Genomic DNA, 25,991 nt, shown 5'->3' with positions numbered 1-25,991 from the left:
CAAGTTCTTTTAAGAATAGCACGCAAAAGTGTTCCAAAGTTCTATTTACAACTTCAGTTTGTCCATCCGTTTGAGGATGACAAGTAGTAGATTACAACTTTATTGTGCAAAGTTTAGCCCATAAAGTAATCCATAAATAGAATCCCTCCCCTTCTTAGTCCTAGGCAACCCCAAAATAAAGTCCATAGAAATGTCAATCCAAGTTCTTTTAAGAATAGCACGCAAAAGTGTTCCAAAGTTCTATTTACAACTTCAGTTTGTCCATCCGTTTGAGGATGACAAGTAGTAGATTACAACTTTATTGTGCAAAGTTTAGCCCATAAAGTAATCCATAAATAGAATCCCTCCCCTTCTTAGTCCTAGGCAACCCCAAAATAAAGTCCATAGAAATGTCAATCCAAGTTCTTTTAAGAATAGCACGCAAACGTGTTCTCAAAGTTCTATTTACAACTTCAGTTTGTCCATCCGTTTGAGGATGACAAGTAGTAGATTACAACTTTATTGTGCAAAGTTTAGCCCATAAAGTAATCCATAAATAGAATCCCTCCCCTTCTTAGTCCTAGGCAACCCCAAAATAAAGTCCATAGAAATGTCAATCCAAGTTCTTTTAAGAATAGCACGCAAACGTGTTCTCAAAGTTCTATTTACAACTTCAGTTTGTCCATCCGTTTGAGGATGACAAGTAGTAGATTACAACTTTATTGTGCAAAGTTTAGCCCATAAAGTAATCCATAAATAGAATCCCTCCCCTTCTTAGTCCTAGGCAACCCCAAAATAAAGTCCATAGAAATGTCAATCCAAGTTCTTTTAAGAATAGCACGCAAAAGTGTTCCCAAAGTTCTATTTACAACTTCAGTTTGTCCATCCGTTTGAGGATGACAAGTAGTAGATTACAACTTTATTGTGCAAAGTTTAGCCCATAAAGTAATCCATAAATAGAATCCCTCCCCTTCTTAGTCCTAGGCAACCCCAAAATAAAGTCCATAGAAATGTCAATCCAAGTTCTTTTAAGAATAGCACGCAAACGTGTTCTCAAAGTTCTATTTACAACTTCAGTTTGTCCATCCGTTTGAGGATGACAAGTAGTAGATTACAACTTTATTGTGCAAAGTTTAGCCCATAAAGTAATCCATAAATAGAATCCCTCCCCTTCTTAGTCCTAGGCAACCCCAAAATAAAGTCCATAGAAATGTCAATCCAAGTTCTTTTAAGAATAGCACGCAAACGTGTTCTCAAAGTTCTATTTACAACTTCAGTTTGTCCATCCGTTTGAGGATGACAAGTAGTAGATTACAACTTTATTGTGCAAAGTTTAGCCCATAAAGTAATCCATAAATAGAATCCCTCCCCTTCTTAGTCCTAGGCAACCCCAAAATAAAGTCCATAGAAATGTCAATCCAAGTTCTTTTAAGAATAGCACGCAAAAGTGTTCCCAAAGTTCTATTTACAACTTCAGTTTGTCCATCCGTTTGAGGATGACAAGTAGTAGATTACAACTTTATTGTGCAAAGTTTAGCCCATAAAGTAATCCATAAATAGAATCCCTCCCCTTCTTAGTCCTAGGCAACCCCAAAATAAAGTCCATAGAAATGTCAATCCAAGTTCTTTTAAGAATAGCACGCAAAAGTGTTCCCAAAGTTCTATTTACAACTTCAGTTTGTCCATCCGTTTGAGGATGACAAGTAGTAGATTACAACTTTATTGTGCAAAGTTTAGCCCATAAAGTAATCCATAAATAGAATCCCTCCCCTTCTTAGTCCTAGGCAACCCCAAAATAAAGTCCATAGAAATGTCAATCCAAGTTCTTTTAAGAATAGCACGCAAAAGTGTTCCCAAAGTTCTATTGACAACTTCAGTTTGTCCATCCGTTTGAGGATGACAAGTAGTAGATTACAACTTTATTGTGCAAAGTTTAGCGCATAAAGTAATCCATAAATAGAATCCCTCCCCTTCTTAGTCCTAGGCAACCCCAAAATAAAGTCCATAGAAATGTCAATCCAAGTTCTTTTAAGAATAGCACGCAAAAGTGTTCCCAAAGTTCTATTTACAACTTCAGTTTGTCCATCCGTTTGAGGATGACAAGTAGTAGATTACAACTTTATTGTGCAAAGTTTAGCCCATAAAGTAATCCATAAATAGAATCCCTCCCCTTCTTAGTCCTAGGCAACCCCAAAATAAAGTCCATAGAAATGTCAATCCAAGTTCTTTTAAGAATAGCACGCAAAAGTGTTCCCAAAGTTCTATTTACAACTTCAGTTTGTCCATCCGTTTGAGGATGACAAGTAGTAGATTACAACTTTATTGTGCAAAGTTTAGCCCATAAAGTAATCCATAAATAGAATCCCTCCCCTTCTTAGTCCTAGGCAACCCCAAAATAAAGTCCATAGAAATGTCAATCCAAGTTCTTTTAAGAATAGCACGCAAAAGTGTTCCCAAAGTTCTATTTACAACTTCAGTTTGTCCATCCGTTTGAGGATGACAAGTAGTAGATTACAACTTTATTGTGCAAAGTTTAGCCCATAAAGTAATCCATAAATAGAATCCCTCCCCTTCTTAGTCCTAGGCAACCCCAAAATAAAGTCCATAGAAATGTCAATCCAAGTTCTTTTAAGAATAGCACGCAAACGTGTTCTCAAAGTTCTATTTACAACTTCAGTTTGTCCATCCGTTTGAGGATGACAAGTAGTAGATTACAACTTTATTGTGCAAAGTTTAGCCCATAAAGTAATCCATAAATAGAATCCCTCCCCTTCTTAGTCCTAGGCAACCCCAAAATAAAGTCCATAGAAATGTCAATCCAAGTTCTTTTAAGAATAGCACGCAAACGTGTTCTCAAAGTTCTATTTACAACTTCAGTTTGTCCATCCGTTTGAGGATGACAAGTAGTAGATTACAACTTTATTGTGCAAAGTTTAGCCCATAAAGTAATCCATAAATAGAATCCCTCCCCTTCTTAGTCCTAGGCAACCCCAAAATAAAGTCCATAGAAATGTCAATCCAAGTTCTTTTAAGAATAGCACGCAAAAGTGTTCCCAAAGTTCTATTTACAACTTCAGTTTGTCCATCCGTTTGAGGATGACAAGTAGTAGATTACAACTTTATTGTGCAAAGTTTAGCCCATAAAGTAATCCATAAATAGAATCCCTCCCCTTCTTAGTCCTAGGCAACCCCAAAATAAAGTCCATAGAAATGTCAATCCAAGTTCTTTTAAGAATAGCACGCAAAAGTGTTCCAAAGTTCTATTTACAACTTCAGTTTGTCCATCCGTTTGAGGATGACAAGTAGTAGATTACAACTTTATTGTGCAAAGTTTAGCCCATAAAGTAATCCATAAATAGAATCCCTCCCCTTCATAGTCCTAGGCAACCCCAAAATAAAGTCCATAGAAATGTCAATCCAAGTTCTTTTAAGAATAGCACGCAAACGTGTTCTCAAAGTTCTATTTACAACTTCAGTTTGTCCATCCGTTTGAGGATGACAAGTAGTAGATTACAACTTTATTGTGCAAAGTTTAGCCCATAAAGAAATCCAAAAATAGAATCCCTCCCCTTCTTAGTCCTAGGCAACCCCAAAATAAAGTCCATAGAAATGTCAATCCAAGTTCTTTTAAGAATAGCACGCAAAAGTGTTCTCAAAGTTCTATTTACAACTTCAGTTTGTCCCATCCGTTTGAGGATGACAAGTAGTAGATTACAACTTTATTGTGCAAAGTTTAGCCCATAAAGTAATCCATAAATAGAATCTCTCCCCTTCTTAGTCCTAGGCAACCCCAAAATAAAGTCCATAGAAATGTCAATCCAAGTTCTTTTAAGAATAGCACGCAAACGTGTTCCTAAAGTTCTATTTACAACTTCAGTTTGTCCATCCGTTTGAGAATGAAAAGTAGTATATTACAACTTTATTGTGGCAAAGTTTAGCCCATAAAGTAATCCATAAATAGAATCCCTCCCCTTCTTAGTCCTAGGCAACCCCAAAATAAAGTCCATAGAAATGTCAATCCAAGTTCTTTTAAGAATAGCACGCAAAAGTGTTCTCAAAGTTCTATTTACAACTTCAGTTTGTCCATCCGTTTGAGGATGACAAGTAGTAGATTACAACTTTATTGTGCAAAGTTTAGCCCATAAAGTAATCCATAAATAGAATCTCTCCCCTTCTTAGTCCTAGGCAACCCCAAAATAAAGTCCATAGAAATGTCAATCCAAGTTCTTTTAAGAATAGCACGCAAACGTGTTCTCAAAGTTCTATTTACAACTTCAGTTTGTCCATCCGTTTGAGAATGAAAAGTAGTATATTACAACTTTATTGTGCAAAGTTTAGCCCATAAAGTAATCCATAAATAGAATCCCTCCCCTTCTTAGTCCTAGGCAACCCCAAAATAAAGTCCATAGAAATGTCAATCCAAGTTCTTTTAAGAATAGCACGCAAAAGGGTTCTCAAAGTTCTATTTACAACTTCAGTTTGTCCATCCGTTTGAGGATGACAAGTAGTAGATTACAACTTTATTGTGCAAAGTTTAGCCCATAAAGTAATCCATAAATAGAATCCCTCCCCTTCTAAGTCCTAGGCAACCCCAAAATAAAGTCTATAGAAATGTCGATCCAAGTTCTTTTAAGAATAGCACGCAAACGTGTTCTCAAAGTTCTATTTACAACTTCAGTTTGTCCATCCGTTTGAGGATGAGAAGTAGTAGATTACAACTTTATTGTGCAAAGTTTAGCCCATAAAATAATCCATAAATAGAATCCCTCCCCTTCTTAGTCCTTGGCAACCCCAGAATAAAGTCCATAGAAATGTCAATCCAAGTTCTTTTAAGAATAGCACGCAAAAGTGTTTCCAAAGTTCTATTTACAACTTCAGTTTGTCCATCCGTTTGAGGATGACAAGTAGTAGATTACAACTTTATTGTGCAAAGTTTATCCCATAAAGTAATCCATAAATATAATCCCTCCCCTTCTTAGTCCTAGGCAACCCCAAAATAAAGTTTATAGAAATGTCAATCCAAGTTCTTTTAAGAATAGCACGCAAACGTGTTCTCAAAGTTCTATTTACAACTTCAGTTTGTCCATCCGTTTGAGGATGAGAAGTAGTAGATTACAACTTTATTGTGCAAAGTTTAGCCCATAAAGTAATCCATAAATAGAATCCCTCCCCTTCTTAGTCCTTGACAACCCCAAAATAAAGTCCATAGAAATGTCAATCCAAGTTCTTTTAAGAATAGCACGCAAAAGTGTTCCCAAAGTTCTAGTGACAACTTTAGTTTGTCCATCTGTTTGAGGATGACAAGTAGTAGATTACAACTTTATTGTGCATAGTTTAGCCCATAAAATAGTCCATAAATAGAATCCCTCCCCTTCTTAGTCCTAGGCAACCCCAAAATAAAGTCCATAGAAATGTCAATCCAAGTTCTTTTAAAAATAGCACGCAAAAGTGTTCTATTTACAACTTCAGTTTGTCCATCCGTTTGAGGATGACAAGTAGTAGATTACAACTTAATTGTGCAAAGTTTAGCCCATAAAGTAATCCATAAATAGAATCCCTCCCCTTCATAGTCCTAGGAAACCCCAAAATAAAGTCCATAGAAATGTCAATCCAAGTTCTTTTAAGAATAGCACGCAAACGTGTTCTCAAAGTTCTATTTACAACTTCAGTTTGTCCATCCGTTTGAGGATGACAAGTAGTAGATTACAACTTTATTGTGCAAAGTTTAGCCCATAAAGTAATCCATAAATAGAATCCCTCCCCTTCTTAGTCCTTGACAACCCCAAAATAAAGTCCATAGAAATGTCAATCCAAGTTCTTTTAAGAATAGCACGCAAACGTGTTCTCAAAGTTCTATTTACAACTTCAGTTTGTCCATCCGTTTGAGGATGACAAGTAGTAGATTACAACTTTATTGTGCAAAGTTTAGCCCATAAATTAATCCATGAATAGAATCCCTCCCCTTCTTAGTCCAAGGCAACCCCAAAATAAAGTCTATAGAAATGTCAATTCAAGTTCTTTTTAAGAATAGCACGCAAAAGTGTTCCCAAAGTTCTATTGACAACTTCAGTTTGTCCATCCGTTTGAGGATGACAAGTAGTAGATTACAACTTTATTGTGCAAAGTTTAGCCCATAAAGTAATCCATAAATAGAATCCCTCCCCTTCTTAGTCCTAGGCAACCCCAAAATAAAGTCCATAGAAATGTCAATCCAAGTTCTTTTAAGAATAGCACGCAAACGTGTTCTCAAAGTTCTATTTACAACTTCAGTTTGTCCATCCGTTTGAGGATGACAAGTAGTAGGTTACAACTTTACTGTGCAAAGTTTAGCTCATAAAATAATCCATAAATAGAATCCCTCCCCTTCTTAGTTCTAGGCAACCCCAAAATAAAGTCCATAGAAATGCCAATCCAAGTTCTTTTAAAAATAGCACGCAAACGTGTTCTCAAAGTTCTATTTACAACTTCAGTTTGTCCATCCGTTTGAGGATGACAAGTAATAGATTACAACTTTATTGTGCAAAGTTTAGCCCATAAAGTAATCCATAAATAGAATCCCTCCCCTTCTTAGTCCTAGGCAACCCCAAAATAAAATCCATAGAAATGTCACTCCAAGTTCTTTTAAGAATAGCACGCAGAAGTGTTCCCAAAGTTCTATTTACAACTACAGTTTGTCCATCCGTTTGAGGATGACAAGTAGTAGATTACAACTTTATTGTGCAAAGTTTAGCCCATAAAGCAATCCATAAATGGAATCCCTCCCCTTCTTAGTCCTGGGCAACCCCAAAATAAAGTCCATAGAAATGTCATTCAAAGTTCTTTTTAGAATAGCACGCAAAAGTGTTCCCAAAGTTCTATTTACAACTTCAGTTTGTCCATCCGTTTGAGGATGACAAGTAGTAGATTACAACTTTATTGCGCAAAGTTTAGCGCATAAAGTAATCCATAAATAGAATCTCTCCCCTTCTTAGTCCTAGGCAACCCCAAAATAAAGTCCATAGAAATGTCAATCCAAGTTCTTTTAAGAATAGCACGCAAAAGTGTTCCCAAAGTTCTATTTACAACTTCAGTTTGTCCATCCGTTTGAGGATGACAAGTAGTAGATTACAACTTTATTGTGCAAAGTTTAGCGCATAAAGTAATCCATAAATAGAATCCCTCCCCTTTTTAGTCCTAGGCAACCCCAAAATAAAGTCCATAGAAATGTCAATCCAAGTTCTTTTTAAGAATAGCACGCAAAAGTGTTCCCAAAGTTCTATTGACAACTTCAGTTTGTCCATCCGTTTGAGGATGACAAGTAGTAGATTACAACTTTATTGTGCAAAGTCTAGCGCATAAAGTAATACATAAATAGAATCCCTCCCCTTCTTAGTCCTAGGCAACCCCAATATAAAGTCCATAGAATTGTCAATCCAAGTTCTTTTTAAGAATAGCACGCAAAAGTGTTCCCAAAGTTCTATTTACAACTTCAGTTTGTCCTTCCGTTTGAGGATGACAAGTAGTAGATTACAACTTTATTGTGCAAAGTTTAGCCCATAAAGTAATCCAAATATAGATTCCCTCCCCTTCTTAGTCCTAGGCAACCCCAAAATAAAGTCTATAGAAATGTCAATCCAAGTTCTTTTAAGAATAGCACGCAAAAGTGTTCCCAAAGTTCTATTTACAACTTCAGTTTGTCCATCCGTTTGAGGATGACAAGTAGTAGATTACAACTTTATTGTGCAAAGTTTTGCCCATAAAGTAATCCATAAATAGAATCCCTCCCCTTCTTAGTCCTTCGTAACCCCAAAATAAAGTCCATAGAAATGTCAATCCAATTTCTTTTAAGAATAGCACGCAAAATTGTTCCCAAAGTTCTATTTACAACTTCAGTTTGTCCATCCGTTTGAGGATGACAAGTAGTAGATTACAACTTTATTGTGCAAAGTTTAGCCCATAAAGTAATCCATAAATAGAATCCCTCCCCTTCTTAGTCCTAGGCAACCCCAAAATAAAGTCCATAGAAATGTCAATCCAAGTTCTTTTAAGAATAGCACGCAAACGTGTTCTCAAAGTTCTTTTTACAACTTCAGTTTGTCCATCCGTTTGAGGATGACAAGTAGTAGATTACAACTTTATTGTGCAAAGTTTAGCCCATAAAGTAATCCATAAATAGAATCCCTCCCTTTCTTAGTCCAAGGCAACCCCAAAATAAAGTCCATAGAAATGTCAATCCAAGTTCTTTTAAGAATAGCACGCAAACGTGTTCTCAAAGTTCTATTTACAACTTTAGTTTGTCAATCCGTTTGAGGATGACAAGTAGTAGATTACAACTTTATTGTGCAAAGTTTAGCCCATAAAGTAACCCATAAATAGAATCCCTCCCCTTCTTAGTCCTAGGCAACCCCAAAATAAAGTCCATAGAAATGTCAATCCATGTTCTTTTAAGAATAGCACGCAAAAGTGTTCCCAAAGTTCTATTTACAAATTCAGTTTGTCCATCCGTTTGAGAATGACAAGTAGTAGATTACAACTTTATTGTGCAAAGTTTTGCCCATAAAGTAATCCATAAATAGAATCCCTCCCCTTCTTAGTCCTAGGCAACCCCAAAATAAAGTCCATAGAAATGTCAATCCAAGTTCTTTTAAGAATAGCACGCAAAATTGTTCTATTTACAACTTCAGTTTGTCCATCCGTTTGAGGATGACAAGTAGTAGATTACAACTTTATTGTGCAAAGTTTAGCCCATAAAGTAATCCATAAATAGAATCCCTCCCCTTCATAGTCCTAGGCAACCCCAAAATAAAGTCCATAGAAATGTCAATCCAATTTCTTTTAAGAATAGCACGCAAAATTGTTCCCAAAGTTCTATTTACAACTTCAGTTTGTCCATCCGTTTGAGGATGAAAAGTAGTATATTACAACTTTATTGTGCAAAGTTTAGCCCATAAAGTAATCCATAAATAGAATCCCTCCCCTTCTTAGTCCTAGGCAACCCCAAAACAAAGTCCATAGAAATGTCAATCCAAGTTCTTTTAAGAATAGCACGCAAAAGGGTTCTCAAAGTTTTATTTACAACTTCAGTTTGTCCATCCGTTTGAGGATGACAAGTAGTAGATTACAACTTTATTGTGCAAAGTTTAGCCCATAAAGTAATCCATAAATAGAATCCCTCCCCTTCTTAGTCCTAGGCAACCCCAAAATAAAGTCTATATAAATGTCAATCCAAGTTCTTTTAAGAATAGCACGCAAACGTGTTCTCAAAGTTCTATTTACAACTTCAGTTTGTCCATCCGTTTGAGGATGACAAGTAGTAGATTACATATTTACTATGCAAAGTTTAGCCCATAAAATAATCCATAAATAGAATCCCTCCCCTTCTTAGTCCTATGCAACCCCAAAATAAAGTCCATAGAAATGTCAATCCAAGTTCTATTAAGAATAGCACGCAAACGTGTTCTCAAAGTTCTATTTACAACTTCAGTTTGTCCATCCGTTTGAGGATGACAAGTAGTAGATTACAACTTTATTGTGCAAAGTTTAGCGCATAAAGTAATCCATAAATAGAATCCCTCCCCTTCTTAGTCCTAGGCAACCCCAAAATAAAGTCCATAGAAATGTCAATCCAAGTTCTTTTAAGAATAGCACGCAAAAGTGTTCCCAAAGTTCTATTTACAACTTCAGTTTGTCAATTCGTTGGTGGATGACAAGTAGTAGATTACAACTTTATTGTGCAAAGTTTAAGCCATAAAGTAATCCATAAATAGAATCCCTCCCCTTCTTAGTCCTAGGCAACCTCAAAATAAAGTCCATAAAACTGTCAGTCCAAGTTCTTTTTAATAATAGTACGCAAAAGTGTTCCTAGAGTTCTATTGACAACTTCAGTTTGTCCATCCGTTTGAGGATGGCAAGTAGTAGTGATATGAATCTAGCAAGCCACTATGCGTTCCAAGAACCAATCCTGAAAGGACGATTGAAGATGTTGAATTTTGACCTTCATTCAACCAATGAAAGCTTGGAAACAAGGCTCGAGGGGTTCGGGTTGCATCACAATCAAGTAGAGGATGAATTGGAACCTTGCGCCTTAGCACGCAGTGCAGCAGCACGCGCTAGCGCAGATGAGCAGAAGCAGCAGCATGCGCTAGCGCAGATGAGCAGAGGAGTAGAATTGTGCGCACGCCAGAAGCAGAGCAGAGCAGCGCGCGCTAGCGCAAAGCAGAACAGCGCGCGCGCCAGCACCAGAAGCGGCGCGCCCTGGCGCGCGCCCGCGCCATAATTGGCGCTACCGCGCGCCCCGTGCTGTCCGGGTGCAGAAACGCGCGCGCCCCCTTGCGGAACCTGGTGCTACCGCGCGCCCCGGACTGAATCAATGCAGTAGCTGCCGCGTCCTAGCACTGGACTTGGCGCTACCGCGCGTCCGAGAGAAAACCAAGGCAGTATGTTGCGCGCCCCAGCGCGAGATCTCGCGCTACCGCGCGCGCTTCCGTGTCAAATTTGCTAGTTACTTTATTTTAATGCTTTTACACTACTTTTTATGGGTTGTATCAATTATTTAAACCTTGTGATGACCAAGAACGAGACCAATTCAGATGAATGATAATTATTGAGTTTTCTCTCAACTTTGAAGGCATGGATTTGTTCTTCACAACATAAATCAAACTTATCAAAGATTTTATCTTTGTGGCGTTTGTCGATTGTTTCTCGCACGGATTGTCATAGGCATCGTTCTTTGAAGGTTCGTTCTTGATTCAATTGTTATCCTCGTTGATGTTTGTTGCTAAGAATTAATTTCTTAGAGGTGAATATCACACATCGTTACTTGTTTCAAAAGATCGAGACAACACAATCGATCCTTGTTTGTTATTGAGTTGAGGGTGCGATTTTGATAATCGTGTTTGCTACTCATCGTACGAGGGTTCGCATCATTTGGTATCAGAGCTTTGGCTCATTGATTTAAGTAAGTTATCTTGTTATTAAATTCCAGATCTGTGTTATTTCTTCGTTCCGTGTCAGATCTGCGTTATCCTTTCGTTTCTGTTAGAAAAACAAAAACAAAAATTCGTTCTGTATCAAATCTGTGTTATCCTTTCATTTCTGTGTCCAGATTTGTGTTATCCTTTGTTCCGCCTTAAGATCTGTGTTATTTTTCTATCATCCTTCATTATTCTTGAATCTAGACTTTTTCGAAAATTTGTGTATCATTGTTCTTGTTTATGTGCAATCCAAGTGAGACAGTTGCAAGTGTTCACGAAGTGAATCTTGTAAGTTTGATATAAAAATATAAATATTGAGCACACCTTTGAGAGAACTATCATATTCGAGTGAAAAAATCATTTGAGTGCGAGTGTTATTTCTTTGGAGTTGTGGGGACCCGGACGCTAATCAAGTTCTTAATCATCATTGGGACTAATTAATCAATAATAAAACAGGGTCTAAAATTTTTTTTTTAAAATGCGGAACGTAGTGACATACAACTTATATATACATATCAGTATATAAAATACAAATCCTGTATTTTAACATTTATTCAAACTAGGGTTTAAAACTAAAGTCAAGTGTTTAACCCTACATCTAGTCCAAGTCCGGTGCCACCACTCTAATCACGATCTAGCTCTTCATCTCCTCGACCCTGGACCTGTCCCACCTGTTGTCAAGTACACATACAGACAAGACAACAGCCGGATATACCGGTGAGAATATAATCCCCAATATAAATCAATGAAACATGCAATCATATAAACAATATAAAGCATGAAATCAGGTAACATGAATATGTATCAAAATCTGAAACATAAACAATATCAAATCAAACTGTCGACATCAATCATAATTCAGACTAGACTCAATCCTAGTCTAGGGATCCCGGTTTCCAGAAGTTGGCATGTGTATATCGACTAACAGTGATAGAAAAGACTCCAGTTCTATCCACGCCGATATGGTATCGATCAACATTAATATAAAAGACTCCAGTTCTATTCACATCGATACGGTATCGATTACCAGTAATAGAGGAAGCTATTATTCTGTCCACATCAATATAGTACCGATTAACAGTAATAGAAGCAACTCTAATTCTATCCACATCGATATGACATCGATTAACAGTAATAGAAGAGCTACTAATCTATCCACATCGATACAATACTGATTAACAGTAATAGAAAAAGCCACCATCCTATCCACATCGATAGCCAAACATCCAGTGACAGACTTTGGCACATCCGCCAATACACCATCTTATGACATCGTGCAATGTGCCCGTGGTGATCCCACCACTAACGGCACTTCTGTCATAAGATGACTCCTCGAATACCTGCTGTCTAAAATCCAGAGAACAAGTATATAAATCAATCAATGCAAATATCAATGCAATAAAGTAAAGTATGTGATTTAGGGAAACCCAAGTCTAACCCGACTCAAGTCCATCTCCCAATACCACATTGACTTATACCTTTCTTCCGTCGGTTTCTGGCTCAAGTCCTGAACTCACAATCTGTCTGGTACTGACAATATCAATAATCTCATATTAATATACCAGTCAATTCCATAACAATCTGATCAATCTGGATTTAATTCAAAATTGACGGTATAACTGTACAATTCCAATATTCCCGTCAATACCTATACACCAGATAACCGATACAATCCATAACTCATATCCAGTACAATCTATAATCAATCCATAATCTAAATCTGTCCGATATCAACTGATTATAATCAGAAAATCATAACAATTCCATAATCAGTCTGTTTCTTAATCTGACTTCGATTCTATGATGTCTAACATGTCAAGAACATCATATACAAATCCTATTTAATTCTGACAATATCATAATTTCAAGACATGTCAAAACGTAGTAAAACTTACGTCCAGTTGTAGCCTACGTTGCTAGGAACTCGGTACCGAAGTCGGAATCAAAATCAGACGGACGGATTGATCGCACGATTGAATTTAAAATCAAATTCCAAAAGTTCCTCTCAATTCTGATTTTTTTACGTTTCTGAGGAATTGAATTGTAATGTATATATATATATATATACACGTACATGCATATAGCCACATGGCTCGGTGTGCGTGCTGCACGTCTCGCGCATATGCGCGACATTACCGGCGCATATGCGCGAGACCTACTGGTCTGCGCATCGGCAGCTCGCGCATATGCGCGCTTATTCTCGCGCACGTGCGCCCAACATTCTGTCTCGGCGATCATGCTACTGGCCTCTTCGCGCATATGCGCGCAATCACCCGCGCATATGCGCGAAGCCCACTGTTCGATGCGCGCATGTGCGCGCATGGGTCCGCGCATGTGCGTGCTGCCTCCTTACACTTACACACACTTTTCACACGTACTTGTATTTCGTGTCCCGATTAATCCTTTCGTAATCATATCAAATTATAATTCAATAATTACCGATTACTGGGATTAATTTTCCGGGCATTACAGGAGTGATTGTGAGAATTTGGGTGAGGACCATATTTTATTTCTACTAACATTTTCTTGCAGGTACAAAATCTGAAAGTAAAATGGAGAGGGAAGTAGGAGAAAGTTCAAATCAGGGGTTATCTATGGAGGCGTTTAGTCGAATGTTGAATACTATATGTGAGAGGTTGGATAAGCTTGAGGTTAGCACTAGTGAAAATAAAACTAAGTCTAAAGGATTGGGTACAATCGAAGAAGAAGAGTATGATTATGATTTGAGTATAGAAGAGGAAAGTCAAAACGAGAACTGGGGTAGAAGTGGACGAGGTAGAGGAGGATTTGGTAGGGGAAGAAGAGAAGCCTTACGGGGTAGGTACAATGATGGGAATAAAGAAGATGATAACATAGGAAGCATTAAAATGAAAATTCCATCGTTTCATGGTAAGTCGGATCCTGAGGCTTATTTAGAGTGGGAAAAGCGAGTTGAATTCATATTTAACTGTCATCATTATTCCGAACAAAAGAAGGTTAGGTTGGCCGTGGTTGAATTTGTGGATTATGCACTTATTTGGTGGGATCAATTAGTGACCACTAAAAGAAGATGTAATGAGCGACCTATAGAAACTTGGGCTGAGATGAAAAGCGTAATGAGGAAGAGGTTTGTACCAAATCACTATTATCGAGAAATGTTTAAGAAGTTACAAACTTTGAGACAGGGTGTGAAGAGTGTTGAGGACTACTATAAAGAGTTGGAAGTAGTCATGATTAGAACAAACATTGAGGAGGATAGTGAGGCTACTATGGCTCGTTTTCTATGTGGTTTGAACAGGGAAATTCAAGACCAAGTGGAGCTTAAACACTACTTGGACATTGATGAGATGGTGCAAATGGCAATAAAAGTGGAGCAACAACTCAAGAGGAGAGGAGTTGGCCGCACTACACAATCTGGGAGTACATCAACACCTTGGCGTTCCAATGTTGTTAAACGTGAAGAAAGCAAGGTAGTTGTCAAACCCAAAGTTGACACTAAACAGGAGGCGCCTAAGCAAGGATTGCAAGGTAAAACTGAAACTCCTATTAATCGTTCTAGAGATATTAAATGTTTTAGGTGTCAAGGAATTGGTCATATTGCTAGCCAATGTCCCAATAAAAAGGTGATGGTGTTGAATAATTATGGTGAATATGAATCTCATAGTGAGGGAGATGATGGAGAGGATGAAGATGAGATGCCTGCATTAGAGGATCCTGATGAGGGATATGAGTCAGTTGTGGGTGAAGCATTAGTGACTAGACGTATCATGAATACCCAAGTCAAGGAAGAAGAGACTAACCAAAGGAAAAACTTGTTCCATACTAGGTGTTTTGTCAATGGCAAAGTTTGCAACATTATTATAGATGGAGGAAGTTGTACCAATGTGGCTAGTTGTGAGATGGTAGAGAAGTTGAATTTACCTATGTTAAAACATCCTCAACCATATAAGCTACAGTGGTTGAATGACTGTGCTGAAGCGAAAGTGAACAAACAAGTCTTGGTTGCATTTTCTATTGGAAAGTATGTTGATGAAGTGTTGTGTGATGTGGTACCAATGCATGCTTGTCATATATTGTTAGGGAGACCATGGCAATATGATAGGCAAGTGACACATGATGGGTTTAGAAATAAATATTCTTTTGTACTCAAGAAAGAACCCATCTAAGATACGATTTCGTCCTCGAAATCATCGATAATCAAATCATATCATTAAGAGGGACTGTAATTACAGGCGAGTACGTATTTACGTCAATAAAATAATGCTGGGAATTCCTGTCTCATATCAGATTCAGTCTCCCACGTAGCTTCTTCAACACCATGACGAGTCCATTGAATTTTCACAAGAGGAATCGTCTTTGTTCTGAGCTGTTTTTCTTTACGATCGATAATCCGGATCGGTTTCTCGACATAGCTCAATGTCTCATCCAGCTCAGTCTCGTCTGGCTGAATCACGTGAGAATCATCAGGGAGATATTTCCGCAGCATCGATACATGAAACACATCATGTATTACTGACAATGAAGGCGGCAAAGCAAGTCGATAGGCACGATCTCCTATCTTTTCAAGAATTTCATACGGACCAACGTATCTTGGAGACAATTTCCCTTTCTTGTCAAATCGGACAACACCTCTGAAAGGAGAAATCTTCAGGAATACTCGGTCTCCTGCCTCAAATACCAACGGTCTACGACGAAGGTTGGCATATTTGGCTTGTCTATCTTGGGCTGCCTTCATTTTCTTCTGAATCAGCTTTACTTTCTCTGTCATATCTCTGATCATATCAGGTCCAATCTCAGGAACTTCAGAGATATCATCCCAGTAAAGAGGGGATCTGCACTTCTTTCCGTACAACGCTTCAAATGGTGCCATCTCTATACTCATTTGATAGCTGTTGTTGTACGAAAATTCACAAAGTGGCAATGCATCTTGCCATCCAGTGCTAAAATCAAGCACTACAGCTCTCAGCATATCTTCCAACGTCTGAATCATACGCTCTGACTGTCCATCAGTCTGTGGATGATATGCGGTACTAAGATGTAACTTCGTACCAAGAGCTTGCTGCAGGCTCTGCCAGAAGTGCGAAGTAAACCGAGGGTCACGATCTGAAACAATCGCCTTCGGCACTCCGTGCAGTCTAACCACTTCCCGGACATAAATATCAGCCATCTGGTCATATCGGTATGTCATCTTGTATGGAATAAAACAAGCAGATTTGGTCAGTCGATCAATCACGACCAAAATCGCATCACAACCTCGGGAGGATCTCGGTAACTGTGTCACAAAATCCATGGAAATGTGATCCCATTTCCATTCAGGAATGGACAAGCTTTGTAACAATCCTCCTGGTTTCTTTCTTTCCGCCTTCACCTGTTGGCAATTCAGACACTTGGCTACGAATTCGGTCACATCAGACTTCATTTGTTTCCACCAATACTGTGTCTTTAAATCATTGTACATTTTCCTGCCACCAGGATGAATGCTAAAACGACCGTTGTGCGCTTCTGACAATATTCGCTGTCTTAAATCCGAAACATTCGGCACAACTAAACGATTATTCACATACAAAATACCATTTCGAACCTGGTATTCCGATCGATGTCCAGCTTTAACCATAGCAATCGAATTCTGTATATTCTGATCAACTCTCTGAGCTTCTTTAATTTTCAAAATCAGCTCTGGTTCCGCTTGAATAGTATATAATCTCATTGGTCTCTGATCTGTTTCCAATACTAATCCAGACAAACAGCAGTCTTCTATCAAATTGGATACACCAATCGTCGATAAGGATAGTGCACATACCTTTCGACTCAGTGCATCTGCTGCTGCATTGGACTTCCCTGGATAGTATTTAATCTCACAATCAAAATCTTTCAATAAATCCCGCCATCTTCGCTGTCTCATATTCAACTCTGATTGTGAAAAGAGATATTTCAAGCTTTTGTGATCAGAATAAATTTCGAATTTCTCACCGTACAGATAATGTCGCCATATCTTTAGTGCAAAGACTATGGCTGCCAATTCAAGATCATGAATTGGGTAACGAGTTTCATGAGGTTTCAGCTGTCTCGAGGCATAAGCAATCACATGCCCCCGCTGCATCAAAACACAACCCAATCCTCGGTGAGATGCATCACAATAAACAACAAATCCACCAGTGCCTGAAGGAATTGTCAACACAGGAGCACTGGTCAGTCTCTTCTTTAATTCAAGAAAACTGGTCTCACAGTCTTCAGACCAGACAAACGGAGCATTCTTCTGAGTTAGCTGAGTAATAGGCTTGGCAATACTCGAAAAATCTTGGATAAAACGTCGGTAATACCCTGCCAAACCCATAAAACTGCGTATTTCTGGTACAGATGTAGGTCTTGGCCAACTAATCACGGCTTCAACCTTACTGGGATCAACTGATATACCGTCTCCCGATATAATGTGACCCAAAAACACTACCTGTTTCAACCAAAATTCGCATTTTGACAGTTTCGCATACAACTTCTCAGCTCTCAGAATTCTCAACACAGTCCTCAGATGATTAGCATGTTCAATCATATTCTTTGAATAAATTAATATATCATCAATGAATATGATAACAAAATCATCCAAATATTTCTGAAAGACGCGGTTCATCAATCCCATAAATACCGCCGGTGCATTCGTCAAACCAAAAGGCATGACAATAAATTCATAGTGTCCATACCTGGTTCTAAATGCTGTCTTTGAGATATCAGAATCCCTGACTCTCAGTTGATGGTATCCAGATCTCAGATCGATCTTGGAATACACTGATGAACCCTGCAACTGATCAAATAAATCATCAATACGAGGCAAGGGATATTTATTCTTTACCGTTGCCTTATTCAGTTGCCGATAGTCGATACAAAGTCTCATCGACCCATCCTTCTTCCTCACGAACAGTACTGGAGCACCCCAAGGAGATACACTCGGTCTAATATATCCCTTGGCCAGTAAATCCTCCAACTGTTCTTTCAACTCTTTCAACTCGATTGGTGCCATCCGGTATGGAGCTCTCGAAATCGGAACTGTTCCTGGCATTAACTCAACGCTGAAGTCTATCTCTCGAATCGGAGGCAATCCAGGGATCTCATCTGGAAAGACATCAGCAAACTCACACACCACTGGCAAATCCGCCAATGATGAGCTCGTCTTCAGTAAATCAACTGAATATACCAGGAATCCATCCGCTCCTTTCTGCAATAATCGTGTCATATTTATTGCAGATATCAAAGGAATTCTAGCTCGAGAACCTTTACCGTAAAATTTCCACTCCTCAGCCATTTCAGGTCTGAATCGATGCCGACAATACAATCAAAATCAGATAACCCAAGCACAATACAGTCTAACTCAATCGTATGCCCATCGTACTGCAGTATACACGATTTCACAGATTTCACCGATATCAAACCTGTTCCTAACGGAGACGTGACAGATACTACAGTAGCTAAGGACTCAACAGGCAATGAATGCATTAAAGCAAATCGCTCAGATATGAAAGTATGTGATGCACCAGTATCAATCAATACATATGCAGGATAACCAGAAATAAAACAGTTACCTGCCACGACATCATCAGGTGCATTCTGAGCTTGCTCCTCAGTCAAAGCAAACAATCGGGCCTGCTGTCTAGGAGGCTGGCTCGCTGTCTGGCCCCCTCCTGGCCTCTGCTGTGACAGAGTAGACGGTGCTGGATGAAAGGAATGCACGGCAGAGGGTCGTCTCCCTGTCTGAGCAACTGATCCAGATGACTCAGCTGCCTGTGATCCCTGTGCACCTCTCTGTGGACACACTCGAGCAAAGTGTCCATGCTGTTTACAGATGCGGCAGTTTCCGAACACTCCTCTGCACTGCTCGGTGGAATGCTTCCCTCCACAAGTGCTACAGTAGGGTCCTGTGTAACTCTGGCCCTGACTAGTCTGTCTAGAGCCACTCGAACTAGAGGAGCTACTCCCAGCTTTCTTGAATTTCTTCCCCTTAACCTTCAGGAAGTCTTTCTTCCCACTTCCACCGCCGCTCTCAAATCGAGGAAATGGTGGAGGCATCTGTGGACTCGGTGCTGAAGGCACAAACGAAGCCTCTTTCTGTCTTATCAATCCGGCTTCAGCTCCCTTAGCTCGATTCAAAGCATCAGTGAAATTGTTTGGCCTTCCGGTATTCACCAGGGTAAAGATTTCAGGATTTAGACCATTTATGAACTGGTCTGCAACGGCCTCATCACTCCCAGCCACATGAGGGGCAAATCGAAGCAGAGTAGAGAACTTAGCCACATAATCCTCAATGTTTAACTGGCCCTGTCTCAAGTTTGCGAACTCGGCTCCCTTGTCCTTCCTATATGAAACTGGAAAGAACTGTAGGTAAAATTCAGTCTTAAACACATTCCAGGTAATGGCCGTACCTCGTAATTCCAAAGCCAATTTTGTCGTATTCCACCAGTGTTTAGCAACGTCATGCATCTGGTGTCCGATCAGTTTCACCCTCTTTTCCTCAGTATACTCCAAAGAGTTAAACAGTGGTTCAATGTCGTCCAACCAACTTTCACATTCCACGGAATTCTCCGTTCCTTTCAAAGTCGGTGGATGGAATGACTGAAATCTTTTCAACAATTGCTCCATTGGAGTAGGGGTCACATCCATAGGAGGATTCGATGTACTTCCCTGTTCTGGTATCCTTCTCGGAGGCATATCTGATAATCGAAGAGGTTAGTACTGCCACATATCACTTACCAGTTTCAATCCTCCTCGGATCATCTTACAGCTGATCCATTCCAATAATATACAATACCATATCAATGTCAGATAATTCAGGTAGCATATATTAAAACAGGAATCATGCTAGCAATCAAAAGCAGGAAAGAAAATCAATCTACCCCGCTCACTAGCTTCTATCTTAGTCTAAGGAATCTATCGCTCTGATACCACCTGTTGTGGGGACCCGGACGCTAATCAAGTTCTTAATCATCATTGGGACTAATTAATCAATAATAAAACAGGGTCTAAAATTTTTTTTTTAAAATGCGGAACGTAGTGACATACAACTTATATATACATATCAGTATATAAAATACAAATCCTGTATTTTAACATTTATTCAAACTAGGGTTTAAAACTAAAGTCAAGTGTTTAACCCTACATCTAGTCCAAGTCCGGTGCCACCACTCTAATCACGATCTAGCTCTTCATCTCCTCGACCCTGGACCTGTCCCACCTGTTGTCAAGTACACATACAGACAAGACAACAGCCGGATATACCGGTGAGAATATAATCCCCAGTATAAATCAATGAAACATGCAATCATATAAACAATATAAAGCATGAAATCAGGTAACATGAATATGTATCAAAATCTGAAACATAAACAATATCAAATCAAACTGTCGACATCAATCATAATTCAGACTAGACTCAATCCTAGTCTAGGGATCCCGGTTTCCAGAAGTTGGCATGTGTATATCGACTAACAGTGATAGAAAAGACTCCAGTTCTATCCACGCCGATATGGTATCGATCAACAGTAATAGAAAAGACTCCAGTTCTATTCACATCGATACGGTATCGATTACCAGTAATAGAGGAAGCTATTATTCTATCCACATCAATATAGTACCGATTAACAGTAATAGAAGCAACTCTAATTCTATCCACATCGATATGATATCGATTAACAGTAATAGAAGAGCTACTAATCTATCCACATCGATACAATACTGATTAACAGTAATAGAAAAAGCCACCATCCTATCCACATCGATAGCCAAACATCCAGTGACAGACTTTGGCACATCCGCCAATACACCATCTTATGACATCGTGCAATGTGCCCGTGGTGATCCCACCACTAACGGCACTTCTGTCATAAGATGACTCCTCGAATACCTGCTGTCTAAAATCCAGAGAACAAGTATATAAATCAATCAATGCAAATATCAATGCAATAAAGTAAAGTATGTGATTTAGGAAAACCCAAGTCTAACCCGACTCAAGTCCATCTCCCAATACCACATTGACTTATACCTTTCTTCCGTCGGTTTCTGGCTCAGTCGAAGTCCTGAACTCACAATCTGTCTGGTACTGACAATATCAATAATCTCATATTAATATACCAGTCAATTCCATAACAATCTGATCAATCTGGATTTAATTCAAAATTGACGGTATAACTGTACAATTCCAATATTCCCGTCAATACCAATACACCAGATAACAGATACAATCCATAACTCATATCCAGTACAATCTATAATCAATCCATAATCTAAATCTGTCCGATATCAACTGATTATAATCAGAAAATCATAACAATTCCATAATCAGTCTGTTTCTTAATCTGACTTCGATTCTATGATGTCTAACATGTCAAGAACATCATATACAAATCCTATTTAATTCTGACAATATCATAATTTCAAGACATGTCAAAACGTAGTAAAACTTACGTCCAGTTGTAGCCTACGTTGCTAGGAACTCGGTACCGAAGTCGGAATCAAAATCAGACGGACGGATTGATCGCACGATTGAATTTAAAATCAAATTCCAAAAGTTCCTCTCAATTCTGATTTTTTTACGTTTCTGAGGAATTGAATTGTAATGTATATATATATATATATATATACACGTACATGCATATAGCCACATGGCTCGGTGTGCGTGCTGCACGTCTCGCGCATATGCGCGACATTACCGGCGCATATGCGCGAGACCTACTGGTCTGCGCATCGGCAGCTCGCGCATATGCGCGCTTATTCTCGCGCACGTGCGCCCAACATTCTGTCTCGGCGATCATGCTACTGGCCTCTTCGCGCATATGCGCGCAATCACCCGCGCATATGCGCGAAGCCCACTGTTCGATGCGCGCATGTGCGCGCATGGGTCCGCGCATGTGCGTGCTGCCTCCTTACACTTACACACACTTTTCACACGTACTTGTATTTCGTGTCCCGATTAATCCTTTCGTAATCATATCAAATTATAATTCAATAATTACCGATTACTGGGATTAATTTTCCGGGCATTACAGGAGTGATTGTGAGAATTTGGGTGAGGACCATATTTTATTTCTACTAACATTTTCTTGCAGGTACAAAATCTGAAAGTAAAATGGAGAGGGAAGTAGGAGAAAGTTCAAATCAGGGGTTATCTATGGAGGCGTTTAGTCGAATGTTGAATACTATATGTGAGAGGTTGGATAAGCTTGAGGTTAGCACTAGTGAAAATAAAACTAAGTCTAAAGGATTGGGTACAATCGAAGAAGAAGAGTATGATTATGATTTGAGTATAGAAGAGGAAAGTCAAAACGAGAACTGGGGTAGAAGTGGACGAGGTAGAGGAGGATTTGGTAGGGGAAGAAGAGAAGCCTTACGGGGTAGGTACAATGATGGGAATAAAGAAGATGATAACATAGGAAGCATTAAAATGAAAATTCCATCGTTTCATGGTAAGTCGGATCCTGAGGCTTATTTAGAGTGGGAAAAGCGAGTTGAATTCATATTTAACTGTCATCATTATTCCGAACAAAAGAAGGTTAGGTTGGCCGTGGTTGAATTTGTGGATTATGCACTTATTTGGTGGGATCAATTAGTGACCACTAAAAGAAGATGTAATGAGCGACCTATAGAAACTTGGGCTGAGATGAAAAGCGTAATGAGGAAGAGGTTTGTACCAAATCACTATTATCGAGAAATGTTTAAGAAGTTACAAACTTTGAGACAGGGTGTGAAGAGTGTTGAGGACTACTATAAAGAGTTGGAAGTAGTCATGATTAGAACAAACATTGAGAAGGATAGTGAGGCTACTATGGCTCGTTTTCTATGTGGTTTGAAAAGGGAAATTCAAGACCAAGTGGAGCTTAAACACTACTTGGACATTGATGAGATGGTGCAAATGGCAATAAAAGTGGAGCAACAACTCAAGAGGAGAGGAGTTGGCCGCACTACACAATCTGGGAGTACATCAACACCTTGGCGTTCCAATGTTGTTAAACGTGAAGAAAGCAAGATAGTTGTCAAACCCAAAGTTGACACTAAACAGGAGGCGCCTAAGCAAGGATTGCAAGGTAAAACTGAAACTCCTATTAATCGTTCTAGAGATATTAAATGTTTTAGGTGTCAAGGAATTGGTCATATTGCTAGCCAATGTCCCAATAAAAAGGTGATGGTGTTGAATAATTATGGTGAATATGAATCTCATAGTGAGGGAGATGATGGAGAGGATGAAGATGAGATGCCTGCATTAGAGGATCCTGATGAGGGATATGAGTCAGTTGTGGGTGAAGCATTAGTGACTAGACGTATCATGAATACCCAAGTCAAGGAAGAAGAGACTAACCAAAGGGAAAACTTGTTCCATACTAGGTGTTTTGTCAATGGCAAAGTTTGCAACATTATTATAGATGGAGGAAGTTGTACCAATGTGGCTAGTTGTGAGATGGTAGAGAAGTTGAATTTACCTATGTTAAAACATCCTCAACCATATAAGCTACAGTGGTTGAATGACTGTGCTGAAGCGAAAGTGAACAAACAAGTCTTGGTTGCATTTTCTATTGGAAAGTATGTTGATGAAGTGTTGTGTGATGTGGTACCAATGCATGCTTGTCATATATTGTTAGGGAGACCATGGCAATATGATAGGCAAGTGACACATGATGGGTTTAGAAATAAATATTCTTTTGTACTCAAGAAAGAACCCATTGTTTTACTTCCTTTGTCCCCAAAGCAAGTATTGGAGGACCAATTGAAAAAGAAGAAAAGAGATGAGGCCGAAAGAAAGAGTGAATTAAAAAGTGAGATGGCCTTTGAAAAGAAAAATGAAATGGCTAAAAACAAAAGTGATAAAAAAATTGAGATAGCCATACAAAAGAAAAATGAGGAAAATGAAAATGAGAGGAAAGAGGCCAAAAAGAAATATAATTTGAAGGCCCAAAAGAGTAAAAAGAGTGAGGTTGAAACTTATGTATTTTTGAATAAACCCCTTAAAGTACCTTTGTACAAAGAGGTTTATTATCATTGTGATGATATAGCCGGTTCAATCCCGAGCATTGTTAATTCTTCTTTGCAGGATTCTGGTAGTATGATGATGAGGAGGCGAGCAAAGGCTGATGATGTGAGAATGCATTGGGACGACCCATATGATGTCAAGAAAAATCACCGTGAGGTAAGGGTAGTTACCACTGAAACAACTGGGAGGTATGATTTGTTTCCTTACCTTACTTTTGTGTCGTTTTGTTTTCAAGAATGTGTAGAGCGAGTTGCAAAGTTGGTGGTTAAGGGGTCGGATGTAAATTTATGCTTATTCTTTGATTGTTATGAATTTGAAACCATGGATGAATTGCATGTACCTACTTTGAATTTTGATATCTCACGATTTACAAAGTTGATGGGGTTTGTTTACTACAATGGTTTGTATGCATTAGACTTAAATCCATGTGTTGTGTTAAAGGATTGCATGAATGGTACATTGGATATGTTATATTTCCATGATTTATATTTGATTGGTGATGGTTGTCAAGATTACATGGATAATATACTTAGTGTGCATGATTTATGTTTGTTTGATGGTTTTGAGATGTGCAAGGATGAACATGATTATTTCTTTGATGAATACTTATTTAAAGAAAATAAATTTTTCATCCTACATCCATTGCATGAGTTGTTTCTTAATATTAAGGCACATGACATTTGTTTGATTGGTAGTCATGAAGTAACTAGATCCATAGATATGATGCATGAATTTTTACTATGGTTGCATATGAGGAGTTATATTGAGTGGAATTGTAAAACATGCATTGCACATAAGAATTTTTATGATCATAGTGAATAAAATTTTAAGGAGGATAAATTGTTTATTCTAAATTCATTGCATGATTTAAGTGCTAATGATGCATATTGTGGTGTCTTTATCTTTGACATAATTCATGATTATATGTGTTGGTTGCATATGAAGAGGTATGTTAAAAGGTGTAGTGAAGGGTGCATTGGATATGGGGAAAGGGCATCTAAGTTTGATTCTTATGTGTTGCATCAATTATATCTTATTCCTAGTGAATTATGGATTTACGAGTGTAATAGCCGATCGTTGATTTCCTTTATTATAGATTATGGTATCTTATGGTGATGGTTTATGGCTTTATGTTATATCATGATTGGTAAAGAATGTCAAGAATGGAAATTTATGGTTTCTTGTATGGTTGTTATAGTTGTTGTGTGAGTTTATTGTAGCGTTGATGCGATATTATTCATGATAAATGGTATATTTATCCAATTAAGGTGAGGCCAATTGGAGTGGTTAGATAAGACATAAGGCTCTAACTTTGTGCTTTTGAGTTTTGTTCAAATCATTGTGGAAGGTAAGCCAAAAGAGCCCCGAAGTGTGTCGTGTGTTTCGATGCTCCTCCAGTGACACATGTTGGGAGAATGGGCATAACTTTTTACTCAGACCTCCGAATGATCTGAAATTTTGAGGGTGTCATTATAAGACATAGAGCTACAACTTTGTAGTTTACCACTTTTCCAGATTCGGAACGGAAGAGGCATTTCAGAAGCGATCTTTGAAGTGGCAGTGCGCAGTGTGCGCGCCCGGGCGGGAATTTATGTGCGCCCGGGCGGCCCCTGTTCGAAAATATTGTATTTTGGCCGTGGGTTCCGCGCTCGGGTGGAAATATACGTCCGCCCGGGCGGCCAGCGATTTTTAAAAAGCGTGTTTTTGGAGTTTTAAGTGCTTATACAAGTGTTGCTCTATTTTCTCTCATTTCTTCCCTCATTCTCGATTCTTCTCTCAAGGGGTGAGCTAGGGTTCCTATTTCTCTCCTTTCTTTTCTTTGATTCAAGCTTGTGGTTGGTGATTTGTGTTGAGAGCAAGGTTATTGTTGGTTCAAGGAAGCTAAGGTAAGCTTTTGGTGTGGTTATTTCTTGGTTTTGGTGTTGGGAAGAGATCATGGGTTTGTTGTTGGTGTTGGTTTTATGGATCAATTGATATGGGTTTATGATTATTGAGATGTTAATGGTTCAATATATGGTTATTGTTGTAGGAATTCCTCAAGGACTTGACAAGCATTTGTGTATTGGGTTGTAAGTAGA

Source organism: Primulina eburnea, chromosome 17 (genome assembly GCF_022965805.1).
Source record: "Primulina eburnea isolate SZY01 chromosome 17, ASM2296580v1, whole genome shotgun sequence".
In the NCBI taxonomy this organism is placed as follows: domain Eukaryota; kingdom Viridiplantae; phylum Streptophyta; class Magnoliopsida; order Lamiales; family Gesneriaceae; genus Primulina; species Primulina eburnea.
Note: the sequence above shows the minus strand (reverse complement) of the source record.